The 9406-nt window shown below is 45.3% G+C and overlaps 1 pseudogene; it reads left to right on the plus strand.

Annotated features, from left to right (window-relative positions):
* LOC106292188 overlaps nt 1-7777 on the plus strand; it is an 8482-nt pseudogene extending 705 nt beyond the window's left edge.
* The last annotated feature ends 1629 nt before the right edge of the window (nt 7778-9406 follow it).

Consider the following 9406-nt stretch of genomic DNA (forward strand, 5'->3'; position numbering starts at 1 on the left):
GAGAAGGAGAAGGACGTGCCTCCAGGGGAAAGAACTCCTAAGGTTAGTGGTGTAGACTGCAAGAGACGGCCCCGGGCCTGCGGATGATCCGTATGGACTTGTGGTCGGATTGCTTGGCAGATACATCCATACTCTTTACTTCTTCTGAATCTGCTTTTACTTTATGTCATGTGATGTTATTGGATTGATGGAGACAGGGAACGCTGAACCCAGGCCTTGGCCGGTTCAGGGACTAAGCCTTAGGCAACAGCCGGGCTGTTCTATGATCAGATCTCATACCTTGGGTTGGATCGGTTGAGATCTGATTATGAGAATCTCTTAGTTGGGAATTATCATGAATTTTCATGAATTTTATTTAGTTTTTGGGAATTTGTTTAGGTAGGTCCATTCTGGACAGACCCTAGTTCTTAGGAACGAACCATGCAATCTTAGACTTGATGATTAGGTTATCGGCCTGTTGTGTTTATCTTGTGGTTTGTGTGGTTTCAGGAACGGACCTGGACCGTGGTAAAGGAAAGATGCCGTGAGGATTCAAGCCAAGGGAAGATGTGTGGTGAATGGGTCATTGTGAATAGATGTGAAGTATTGATAGCCAATTGTGCAAACTGTGAACTTATGTTAGATTAAGTGTGTAAACCTATTAGTATGAATCTATGGATGATGTATGGATCTCATTTATTATATTACAATCCGATTTGCCTTATGTTCACTTGATAAGATTGTTTTGATCATGAACCTCACTTGAAATGGAATTGAACTTAGTAATTAAAAGACCTTAAAACCGGAATCAGACATTCAAATGTTGGATGGTAAGGTCGCGGATCAGTTTGGGCTTAGAGCCGGGATCGGGCCTTACACCTTTGCTTCTTCGGTTTTCTCTGTGGGACCCACAGCTTGGGTTCCACGGTAAGATTGGGTAGTAAATGATGTTTTACTAAACCGTGCGTGTTGATTGAGGTTTAAACAGGTTCATGGGACTAACCGGTTTGTGTGTTTCAACTCCTAAGGGAACTAAGAGAACAAAGTCAAGGAGGGGCAAGGAAGTGGCTGGTGCTTCTGTACCAGTTATTGGAGATGGGATCAATCCCACTCAAGTGTTGCCAACCCAGACGGGGCTGGTTGACAATGAGACCGGGGAGCCCTTGGGGGCGATCCTGCCTACTGAGGTTCAGGTAGATAACCTGGGCGAGCAACAGGATTTTGGATGTGAAGAGGAAGGTGAATCCTCCCATGCAGGAGATCAGACAGGTCGTGGAACGGGTGCAGTAGAATTGGCCGACCCGTCCATGCGCGAGGTGTTGGACGTGGTTAAGGCCATGGGCACTCAGATGTTGGCATTCACTCGAACATTAACCCCCTTGGTGAATTCTTCTGTGGGTCAGGTCACACCAGCTCAGGCCACGGCTCAGGAAACTCGGAGGGCAGCTCAGACAGCTGGGGCAGCAGCAGGTGTAGCACAAGCAGCTGCACAGGTAGCTCGAACAGCTGCTACGACAGTTGAGGATCGAGCTACGGTCGAAGCTGATATAATGGAGATTGACCCACCAGCTCGTCCAGCTAGGAGAGTGGATTATTTGAGCTTGCTAGCTCACATCTCCAAGCTAGGTACGAAGCAGTTTGCTGGTAGTACCGATCCTATCGAGGCCGATGAGTGGAGGAGCAGGTTAGCTCGGAACTTCAGCTCAACTCGTTGCCCAGAGAAGTACAAGAAGGACATTGCAGTTTACTTCCTGGAAGGTGATGCACACAACTGGTGGTTAGCTCTGGACAAACGCACCAATGGGAGTATTGAGCGTTTCTCAGACTTTGAGGTGGAGTTCAACCACAAGTACTTTCCAGCTGAAGCATGGGATCGTCTGGAGTCTCAGTTCCTGGACTTGACTCAGGGACGCATGTCAGTGCGTGAGTACGAGGAGAAGTTCAACAGGCTCAGACGTTACGTAGGTAAGGAGCTGAAAGAGGAGACGGTACAGATACGTAGGTTTGTCCGAGGCCTAAGGGTCGAGCTGCGAACCTACTGCTCGGTTGGTCATTTCCAGACGGTGTCTGAACTCGTGGAGAGGATGGCTATGCTTGAGACTAACTTGGCCGAAGAGGCTAAGCTGAAATCCAGGAGCCATGTGTCTTCTGGTGGTTCTGGTAGTGATCGGAAGAGGAAAAGGGACACGGCCGAGGAGGGTAGAACCTCAAGTGGTAGGCCTGAATGTCCTAAGTGTGGGAGACGTCATGGAGGCGAGTGCTGGAAGGCTATGGGAGCTTGCACTCGTTGTGGCAAGATGGATCACTCAGCTTGGGACTGTCCAGGGCCGGAACAAGGCCGCAGACAGGGCTCAAGTGGGGGCGATACCAGAGGATGTCACCATTGTGGGAAGGCGGGACATTTCAAACGAGAATGTCCCAAACTTCAAGCAGAACAGGAGAAGGGCCGCGGGGAGGCAAGTAAGTCAAGCCAGAGCCGGGGCCAGACCTCTACGCCAAGGGTTTACGAGCTGTCCAAGGACGAGGACGAGACTAAACCATTCAAGTCGATCACTGGTAATGACTCTGGGCTTATTCTTTTTCAATTCAGTAGAATTGCATGGTACGGAACCTATAACGGATTAGATACTTAGATTGAGTCTTTGTAGGGACCCTAAGTATTGGGGGTGTGGAAACACACGTACTTTTCGACACTGGAGCCACACACAGTTTTGTGAGCCCAGGGTTAATCGGAAAGGGTTTGTTCCAGATTGGGACGGGGGGTGATCCATGCATAGTATATGCAGCCGGTGGCCAGGTGATGCATTCATTGGGACTGGTTAAGGACATCCCAGTGATGATCCAGGACAGGGTAATGCCCATGGATCTGGTTGTAGTCCCCCTTAAGAATCACGAGGTGATATTGGGTATGGACTGGCTTGGAAAGAATCGGGCCACCTTAGATTGCCACCGGGGTCGGGTGCAATTTGAGAGTGGGTGTGGACTCCCGATCAGGTTCCAGGGTATTAAACCGGCCTCAGGTTGCTTAGTGGTATCAGCAATCCAAGCAGAACGGATGCTTGGGAAGGGTTGTGAGGCTTACTTGGCCACAATCACCACTAAGGAGGTCGTGGGGAGTGGTGACCCAGATGGGATACCGCCGGTCAGTGAGTTCCAGGATGTGTTATGGACGCTACAGGACATCCCCCTGATAGGGCAGATCCGTTCATAATAGAACTGGAACCAGGGACCGGCCCAATGTCTAAAAGTCCCTATCGAATGGCTCCTGCCGAGATGGCCGAGCTAAAGAAACAACTTGAAGAGTTGTTGGACAAAGGGTTTATACGCCCGAGTGTCTCGCCTTGGAGGGCACCAGTCCTGTTTGTTAAGAAAAAGGATGGTAGCTTCAGGCTGTGTATTGATTACAGAGGATTGAATAGGGTGACTGTGAAGAACAAGTACCCATTACCCAGGATTGATGAGTTGTTGGATCAACTTAAGGGAGCCAAGTGGTTTTCCAAGATCGACTTGGCCTCGGGATATCATCAAATCCCAATATAGCCCAACGATATCAGGAAGACGGCATTCCGGACCAGGTATGGCCACTATGAGTTTGTGGTTATGCCATTTGGTCTGACCAATGCTCCAGCTGCGTTCATGAAAATGATGAATGGTATCTTCCGAGATTTTTTGGATGAATTTGTAATCATCTTTATAGATGACATACTTGTATATTCCAAAAGCAAGGAAGACCATGAGAGGCATCTGAGGGCAGTATTGGAACGGCTAAGAGAACAGCAACTCTTTGCTAAGTTAAGCAAGTGTAGTTTCTGGCAGAGGAGCATTGGGTTCCTTAGGCACATTGTCTCAGACCAAGGAGTGTATGTAGATCCGGAGAAGATTCAGTCTATCCGGGCTTGGCCCCAACCTAAGAATGCTACGGAGGTCAGAAGCTTTCTGGGGTTGGCCGGCTACTACAGAAATTTCGTCAAAAGGTTTGCGAGTTTGGCTCAACCCATGACACAACTCACATGCAAGGACGTGAAGTTTGTCTGGACAGGGAAGTGTGAGGAGTGTTTCACGGCCCTTAAAAACATGTTGATAAGTGCGCCAGTTCTGGTACTACCTGAGGCGGATCAACCTTATGTAGTATACACGGACGTGTCCATCACTGGGTTGGGGTGCGTCCTGACTCAACATGGTAAGGTGATTTCCTATGCTTCAAGACAACTAAGGAAGCATGAAGGAAATTATCCGACCCATGATTTGGAGATGGCGGCCGTGGTGTTTGCATTGAAGATCTGGAGATCGTATCTATATGGTGCTAAAGTACAGATCCTTACCGACCATAAGAGCCTCAAGTACATATTCACTCAACCAGAATTGAATTTGAGGCAGAGACGATGGATGGAGTTTGTGGCAGACTATGATTTGGATATTGCTTACCACCCTGGTAAAGCAAATTTGGTAGCAGATGCTTTGAGCCGTAGGAGGGCCGAGGTATCAGCTGAGAAGGAAGCAGAGGTGTTGGAAGGGATGGTCCGGTCTCTGCATCTGAACACTTTGGCCAGCGAGGACGAGCCTTTGGGTTTAGAGGCAGTAAACCAGGCTGATCTCCTTACCAGGACTAGGCAAGCACAAGGCTTGGACGAGAACCTACAAAAGGTTGCTCAGAACGAACTGACTGAGTACCAGATCACGTCAGATGGAACCATTCTGGTACGAGGTCGAGTCAGTGTACCCAATGATAAGAATCTGAAAGAAGAAATTATGAGGACCGCTCATAAATCCAAATTCTCAATACATCCTGGTGCAACAAAGATGTATCAAGATCTTAAGAGATACTATCATTGGATACGAATGAAGGTAGACATAGCTGAGTGGGTGGCCAAGTGTGCTACTTGCCAGTTAGTCAAGGCGGAGCATCAGGTTCCGAGTGGGTTGTTACAAAGCTTACCCATTCCGGAATGGAAGTGGGATCACATCGCAATGGATTTTGTGACCGGTTTCCCCACAACCAGGAAAAGGAATGATGCGGTTTGGGTGGTAGTAGATAGACTCACCAAATCAGCACACTTTCTGCCCTTGAAGAAAACAGATGGGGTCGACCAGATCGTGGTCAAGTACATGGACGAGATCGTGCGGCTACATGGTGTTCCATCTAGCATTGTGTCAGATAGGGACCCGAGGTTTACTTCACGTTTCTGGAAGGCTTTCCAAAAGGCCTTAGGAACGAGAGTGAACATGAGCACGGCTTACCATCCCCAGACGGATGGGCAATTAGAACGCACAATCAGGACACTAGAGGATATGCTAAGGGCATGTGTCCTGGATTAGGGTGACTCATGGGAAAAACATCTACCATTAGTGGAGTTTGCATACAATAACAGCTTCCATCGTAGTATTGGCATGTCCCCCTATGAAGCCTTATATGGGCGGCCATGCAGGACACCATTATGCTGGACCCAAGTGGGGGAGCGCAGCATGATAGGGCCTGAGATAGTTGAGGAAACAACTGAGAAGATCAAGTTCATTCAGGACAAGATGAGAACAGCACAAGACCGGCAGAAGCATTATGCTGACAAACGTCGGAAAGAACTTGAATTCGAAGTTGGTGATATGGTGTACCTGAAGATGATAACCTTCAAAGGAAGGGTGAGAATCTCAGGTAGGAGGAAGTTAGATCCGAGATACTTGGGTCCATTCCAAATTGTTGAGAGAGTGGGAGCAGTGGCGTACAAGTTGGAATTGCCGTCCAAGATGGATGCATTTCACAATGTGTTCCATGTCTCTCAAATAAGAAAGAGCCTGTCGGATCAGGATGTCTTCATACCAGAGATTCCTTCTGATCCAGGGACGAACCTCACCTTAGAAACAAGGCCGGTTCGGATCATGGACAGAATGGAGAAGACGACTAGGAACAAAACAACCCAACTGCTCAAGGTGATTTGGGAGAGTAATGGGCGAGAAGAAATAACTTGGGAGACAGAGGCAAGAATGAAAGCTGAGTTTCGTGAGTGGATGAAACAATTCGAAGAAGAAGTACTTGGTGCGGATTCGAGGACGAATCCATATCAAGTGGGGGAGACTTGTAGCATCCCCGATCCTAGATAGGATCGTTGGGACGAGCCATGGTGCGAGGAGACGCACCAGTCAGGTCATCAGACCTAAGGACAAGCGTATCATGGCTCAAAAACAAGGTAAAGGGCATCAGGGAGCTGAGACTTAACCAGGATGAAGTAAATGGTCTACGGTTGTTTTTTTTTTAAACCACAAAACCATTTTTATTAAAAAAATCGCTAAACATCTATACTAAATAGTTATATAACAATATAAATATATAAATATCTTTACTTATTACTTTAATTTTACAAAAAGACTACATTTGAGAAGTTTCACAAAAAAATCCGTGTAAACTAAGAAAACAATTTTATTTACTGTACATATACATTTAAAATTTTTAAAATCAAAATTTAAACCCTTTTCCTTACACTATTTTAACCACAACTTAACAACTACAAAAGTTCGGTTATCTTTGATCATTTTTACGCTAGAGGTCGATCAAATCTATACCAATATAAGATTAAAAAAATATAAACGAAATGAATACTATGGTCATTGTTAGATCTACCTAATCAACATTTATAACTTTCAATCCTCCATTTTTAGACAATTATAGACAACATGACAAAATTAACTTTTATCAAAAAACAAACAATACAATTACATGGACAAAACAACACAATGCATCGACAATGTACCCAGCCTCGCGCTTGCACGGGGGCTAAACCTCTAGTAAGAAGAGTTTTGAAGTCTTTCTTTAACTTTTTTTAAATGAATTTCTCTAGTAAATAAATATACATTATAATAGGGCAGTTGCATCACGTCAGCGATATGTGGATCCCACTATAAAAAAGTGTGAAAAAGTGTCAAGCCTGTTACTCGAACCCGGGTTATTGAGATATAAACAACACCATTTATACCACTGAGCTAAAGGATTCTTTGTACATTGATGGCCGAAACAAATATATATTTATGAAGGTCGGAAACCTTTTGTAGCATCCCCGATCCTAGATAGGATCGTTGGGACGAGCCATGGTGCGAGGAGACGCACCAGTCAGGTCATCAGACCTAAGGACAAGCGTATCATGGCTCAAAGACAAGGTTAAGGGCATCAGGGAGCTGAGACTTAACCAGGATGAAGTAAAAGGAAACTTAAGAGAGCTGGGTGAGTGACCGGTAGCTGGACAAAGGCCGAGAGCAAGCTCAACCAGCTGATGATAGTATGGAGTTAGCTCATTCAGTCTTGGGTAGCTCACTGGAGCTGATAGACTAGCTTACTCAGCTGAGAACAGTTGGTGACGAGCTCAACTCAGCTCGATGGAGTGTTATGGTCCGGGCCGGTGTGGTCGGGTCATGGGCGGTTATGGGCTGGTGGGATCTTGACATGAACCACCAAGGGTCCGTGGGTCTTGGCCTCAGACAAGGGACTCAGGATGATGTTCTAGGCCTAGTTTTCGGACAGCCCAAAGGAGAGAAGGACAGTTGGGCAGTTATTTCCGAAAAGGTGCAAAAAGGGCAGTTTTGTGCCTTTTCTCTCTAACTGCTTGTGCCGGTTTCTCCAGGGAAGTTGGGGCTTAGTTTCTCTATAAATAAAGAGTCCCTGGCACAGATAATGGCACGAAATTCCTTAGGCAAAGCTCTGCCAAAACCGTACCAGAAAGATAAAGAGAGAGAGACCGGCGGTTGTGAGAGGAGGACCGTGTGGAGTGGTGTGATCTTGCTGGCGTGTTCTGATCGTGGGAAGACCAGGCCGTAGAGATGGATACCAGACAGAGGGACAAGGAGAAGGACGTGCCTCCAGGGGAAAGAACTCCTAAGGTTAGTGGTGTAGACTGCAAGAGACGGCCCCGGGCCTGCGGATGAACCGTATGGACTTGTGGTCGGATTGCTTGGCAGATACATCCATTCTCTTTACTTCTTCTGAATCTGCTTTTACTTTATGTCATGTGATGTTATTGGATTGATGGAGACAGGGAACGCTGAACCCAGGCCTTGGCCGGTTCAGGGACTAAGCCTTAGGCAACAGCCGGGCTGTTCTATGATCAGATCTCATACCTTGGGTTGGATCGGTTGAGATCTGATTATGGGAATCTCTTAGTTGGGAATCAATAAATCTCTTTGGTCTGTAAGCGTTCTCTTTAATGGAAGTTTAGGGCTTTCAATTTTTAATCATCGGTTCATGACTCATCTAAGAAACACATATTGGCTCTTTGAGTTCCATGAATCAGTTTTTTTTCTTTAGCCTCTACATCTCCCCATCTTTAATAAATTCATCATCGGGTTTTTTATTTTGCCTGATAAATCATGATTGTGTGGTTTTATTTTTCTTAGGTCATCCTTAGCTTGCACCTTTTGATCTAACCAAGAAGAAGAAGAAGACATTTGTTGTTCAGGATGCCATCAAGGACTCAGCTGAGTCACACGTGAGACATACTATCTGTTGCATGATTGTTCAAGAAGAGTTTATGTGCTGTGAAACATATTTGTTTCTTTTCATCAGTTGCTTTGTTTAATATTTTTTTCTGTAAATAATGATGGCTTTGACAGTTCATTCACGGGAGCCAAGAAGTAAAAGAAGAAGAAGCCAGTGAGTGTTTGACATTTTCTGTCTTCCTGAGTTTTTTTTTTCATTCATTAAAATTGGATTTTGAAGATTATGTGCCTCACATTCTTTTTATTTTGATGGTTGTTAGGTTGAATGAAGATCATTGAATAAAGAAAATGTCGATGCTCCTGAAGATTTGTAGGGTACTTTATATTTCTTTCTCTGATAATTCTAACGACTTAAATTTGAACCTTACAGAGGGTATATTGCAGAGCATCCTAATGATGAGGAAGAGGTGGAGGGAATTGATCTGCACCAGCAATGTTACCCGTGGGAGGGAAGTAACATGGATTACTTATACGACGAGGTAAGCATATCATTAGATGGTTTTGCGGTCCATCTTTGAGAGCCGTCGATTGTAAGTGTCTATCGTTTTGAAGTTGTACGACACTAAGATGTAAAGAATTACTAATCACGATTACCTTACTGGCAGAGTTCTTTTGCACAACTATTGTCAATAGAATTAACACTGAAAATTGATGATCCTATATTTCATGTTCCAAATGCTAACGCAAGCTCCAATGTTGATTCTCAGCTTTAACATGCCAAAATCACAATCCAGTGAGTGTTGTAAGGTAATTCAGTAGGCACAGATGTTCAGTTGAAAAAAATTCTAAACTGTATTTATGCATCAAACTTATCATCCGTAACATCATAATATGATTTTTCTGTGCTAGGAACCGTTTGTAAATAAATGTCTCGGATGTATATGACTGCTTAGTTTGTTGCTTTCGACAGTGAAATCACTAAGCTTGCAATGTGCCAGGACAGCAAAAGCAT

The sequence above is a fragment of the Brassica oleracea genome, chromosome C5 (assembly GCF_000695525.1).
Source record: "Brassica oleracea var. oleracea cultivar TO1000 chromosome C5, BOL, whole genome shotgun sequence".
Classification (NCBI taxonomy): domain Eukaryota; kingdom Viridiplantae; phylum Streptophyta; class Magnoliopsida; order Brassicales; family Brassicaceae; genus Brassica; species Brassica oleracea.